The following is a 4700-nucleotide window of genomic DNA, read 5'->3' on the forward strand; positions in this document are numbered from 1 at the left end:
TTGGACGGAAAGGCTTCAGAAGTATATCAAGGAAATCCCCATCTCTCAGGTACCAAAGTTCATTTTTTGGTTATTGTTATTCTTGTACAAACTTTGGTCACATGGCAAAAGACTGTAAAGCATATCATAAAGATAAATGTTATGGTGCCCAACCACTCTATAGAGATAGATATTATAGTCCCCAACAATCTACAAGAAAGAATTTTGCAGGAAGAAATCATGAATTCTTATTCATGAACAATGTAGAATGCTTCAAGTGTCATAACATTGGTCATATGGCACATGATTGTAACTTACCATGGGCTCTTACACAAGCTAGAACCTTGCAAAAGAAGAAAGTTACACAAGTATGGAGAAGGAAGGAAATACAATCTGAAAGTCCCTTGAGCTCTCCAGCCAACAGCATATGTCGTTGGCCTAAATTTTGACAATCTAAGCATCTTATAAGAAGACTCTGCCAAAAGGAGATGATGCATACAGTTAGGGGGAGCCTGTGATTCTTGATCATTATTGCTGAAGCTATTAGTGAAAGGGTCCTGATGAAATACTCCATTGAAGGATATGATCCTGTAACCATTCTTTGGACTGTTGTTAAAGAAATAGGGCAAACAACCATGGTGATGTTATCATAGAAGTTTATGTCTTAACTCAGGAATTAAATGTGAGAACAGATAAATTCTGGACACTGATAGAGGCAGTCTTCAAACAAACTGATATATCTGGAATGGAATTTGAAGTAAGAGCAGCTAGCAGCGTATAACAAACTGAAGCATTGCAAAAAGATGCAGATCTGCAATTGTATTTACAAGACAGTCACATATTGGATATCTAAATCTGCTAAGAGGAAATAACTAGCTGAGATATGTATGGCCGTTTGCAATCTAAATGAAAGCATTAAAGTAGAGCATCCTTAAACATTGTTGAAGCCATGGTAAAGCAGTTCTGAGACATGAAAAGGGAATAATGTGCAAATTGATAATAAAATATCAATCCTTCTATCTTGAGTAAAAAGGAGAAGAGCGCTATGATAGGGGGAGTCACAGACCCATGAAGATCTACCATTCATGAAGAACAGAAGCAGTTTGATAGGGGGAGTCCCAGAGCACTCCTTTGCCATTGATGTCAAAGGGGGAGAGAAGAAGAATATTGCCATCAATAACAAAGGGGGAGATTGTTGAGCTAGGTTGTCATTGATGTCAATATGGCAATATTCTGGATACTAGAGGATGACATGAAGCCAAGGGGATGCAGAGCAGATTCATGAAGAGACAGGAGCAAGCCCATTAGGATAGCCAAGCCATAAGCAAAGAGGAGTTACCTAAGGAGGCATATCAAAGCATATTATAGGATATCAAAGCAAGGAGGCATATCAGAATCATCAGGAGCCATTGGAGGAGCAATGGATGCGTTTAAAACAAAAAGGAGCAGACAGAGTCACCAGAGGAGCAGATGGAGATGAAGAGGAGCTAACAGAGCACGAAGCACCACCATCGGAGTCATAGAGGAAGCAGACAGAGCTAGAGGAGCCCAAGTGGAGCACACAGAGTGTTGTAACACTGTCCACGACATAAACATGCATATGGAAGCAAAGACCTGTATATATTGTATGAGCAGGCTACGTTATCGGGCTTGTAAAACCCACGTATGCATGCTTTAACAGCTGTTGAACACTGTTGAAAAAGTTGGAGAAAAGTTGCTGAAACACCAATTTCTCCGTTGCTGAAACACCGACACTTGTCAAAAATTTGCTGATACACCAGTTTCAGCGTTGCTGCAACACCAGTTTCGGCGTTGCTGAAACACCAGTTTCGGCGTTGCTGAAACACCAGTTTCGGCGTTGCTGTAACACCAGTTTCGGCGTTGCTGAAACACCTCCGTGACGAAATTATATTTCGGCGTTGCTGAAACACCTCCGTGACGAAATTATATTTCGGCGTTGATGAAACACCTTCATGACGACATTATATTTTTGCGACAACACATCAATCGAAGGTAATCATGAGGAAGATAAAGCGAATGGAGGAGGGAAGCCGGAAGGTCAAGCGAGTGTTGAGGAAGCCGAAGCTCAAGCAAGCGAAGAGGAAGCCAAAGAGCCATTGAGTAAGCGGAAACGAATGGACAAAGGTATGAGAATTTATAAAACAGTAAAAACAGAGAGCTGTGGTGGTTGGAGCTATTGTGGTTGTGGCAAAGAACCAGAATGTATGCTAGCAGACGCAGCAGAGGTGGTTAAGCTTTGTATGAAGTTGCTGCTGTTGTTGTAGCTGTTGTTGGTATTGTTGCTGTTGTTGGTGCTGCTGTTGTTGCTGTAGCTGCTGCTGTTGTTGGTGCTACTGCTGTTGCTGTTGCTGCTGCTGCTGTTGCTGCAGCTGCTGTTGCTATTGTTGCTGTTGCTGTTGTTGCTGCTGTAGTTGCTGTTGTTGTAGCTGTTGTTGCTGTAGCTGTTGCTGCTGTTGCTGTAGCTGTTGCTGCTGTAGCTGCTGCTGCTGTTGGTGCTGTTGTTGTTGCTGTAGTTGCTGCTGCTGTTGGTGCTGCTGTTGTTGGTGCTGCTGTTGCTGCAGCTGCTGAAAGTTGCTGAAATACGCTGTGAAGGCCGTTACAGCTGCTGAAATACGCTGGAGGAAATAGAGGCCATGTGAGGGTCCAACAGAACAGAAACAGGGTGCAGCAGAACATAAAGAGGGATGAAGGACCAACAGAATAGTAGGCAGTCGAAGAGGAGAAACAGCCAGTAGAAAAACAGTCATGCTGAAGCATTCACAGTGACAATGAGAACATAAGCTTGAATAGAAAATTGTTCTTTATACAGAGTTTAGTGCAGCTAACAGAAGATTGACTAAAGCTGTGTGAAGACATTATCAGAGAGAAAAATGGCTATTGGAGACTATGTGTGGGCAGTGTGCAGAGTTGTAAAGACTCATTCTTAAGAAGACTGGTTGTCATTGATACTGTAGCCTGGAGACTACAGTGAAGCTGTAAATAGACAAAACTCAGCAGAGAAGAGTTCTGAGAGCAAAAGATTACCATCAAACAGTGCCTTGATAAGATAGGATTGAAGTCCTTGGGGTTGGTGCCTCAAAAGTGAGAAGGATTGAAGTCCTTGGGCTGGTGCCTCAGAAGTAAGTAGGATTGGAGTCCTTGGGGTTGAAGCCTCAGAAGTAGGAAGGATTGAAGTCCTTGAGAGTTTGTGCTCCTAAGTCCAAGATTAGTGTCTTGACAAAATAGAGTTGGTGCTCTGGAGGTTGGAGCCTCACCAAAGTCCAAGTTGGAGCTTGGCAACTGATTGCAACCATCTATATATTGTATCTATTTTACTGCACAGTTTATATTAATAAAAGCATTTATTCTTGCTGTTCATCTTGTGTTCTGAATATATATGTTTTAACTGGTAAAACAATAGTGGGAAAAAGAAATACTGATTCACCCCCCCTCTCAGTATTTCCAACAATTGGTATCAGAGCAGGCTTCTTCATTCTAGCCTAACAGCTTGAAGAAGGATCAGCAACCATGATGAGAAATCATGAAGCATCAGGAAAACCTCCTCTGTTTGATGGCACTAACTTTGGGTTTTGGAAGAAAAGAATGACTTACTATTTAATGTCCCTTGGACCTGAAGTCTGGCATTTTTGTCAAACTGAATACCGAGCGACTTCCACTCTTCCAACAGACCAAGACGAGAGGAAAGCCTACATTGCAAATGCAAAAGCCATGAACTCTATCACTAGTGGAATCACTGATTCTGAGTTTACAAAAATCATGCACTGTAACTCTGCCAGAGAAATGTGGGAGAAGCTAGTTAGTTTGTACGATGGAGACTCAAAAGTCAAAAAGGCAAAGCTTCAAACTCACAGAAGACAATTTGAAAGTTTGAAGATGGAAGAGGAAGAAGATATTGCAGCATACCTCCTCTGAGTAGCTGAAGTGGTAAATTCCCTGAAAGGATTGGACGGAAAGGCTTCAGAAGTATATCAAGGAAATCCCCATCTCTCAGGTACCAAAGTTCATTTTTTGGTTATTGTTATTCTTGTACAAACTTTGGTCACATGGAAAAAGACTGTAAAGCATATCATAAAGATAATTGTTATGGTGCCCAACCACTCTATAGAGATAGATATTATAGTCCCCAACAATCTACAAGAAAGAATTTTGCAGGAAGAAATCATGAATTCTTATTCATGAACAATGTAGAATGCTTCAAGTGTCATAACATTGGTCATATGGCACATGATTGTAACTTACCATGGGCTCTTACACAAGCTAGAACCTTGCAAAAGAAGAAAGTTACACAAGTATGGAGAAGGAAGGAAATACAATCTGAAAGTCCCTTGAGCTCTCCAGCCAACAACATATGTCATTGGCCTAAATTTTGACAATCTAAGCATCTTATAAGAAGACTCTGCCAAAAGGAGATGATGCATACAGTTAGGGGGAGCCTGTGATTCTTGATCATTATTGCTGAAGCTATTAGTGAAAGGGTCCTGGTGAAATACTCCATTGAAGGATATGATCCTGTAACCATTCTTTGGACTGTTGTTAAAGAAATAGGGCAAACAACCATGGTGCTGTTATCATAGAAGTTTATGTCTTAACTCAGGAATTAAATGTGAGAACAGATAAATTCTGGACACTGATAGAGGCAGTCTTCAAACAAACAGATATATCTGGAATGGAGTTTGAAGTAAGAGCAGCTAGCAGCATAT

The sequence above is a fragment of the Pinus tabuliformis genome, chromosome Q (genome assembly GCF_031772625.1).
Source record: "Pinus tabuliformis cultivar Carrire ecotype Pingquan chromosome Q, CPIR1, whole genome shotgun sequence".
Lineage (NCBI taxonomy): Eukaryota > Viridiplantae > Streptophyta > Pinopsida > Pinales > Pinaceae > Pinus > Pinus tabuliformis.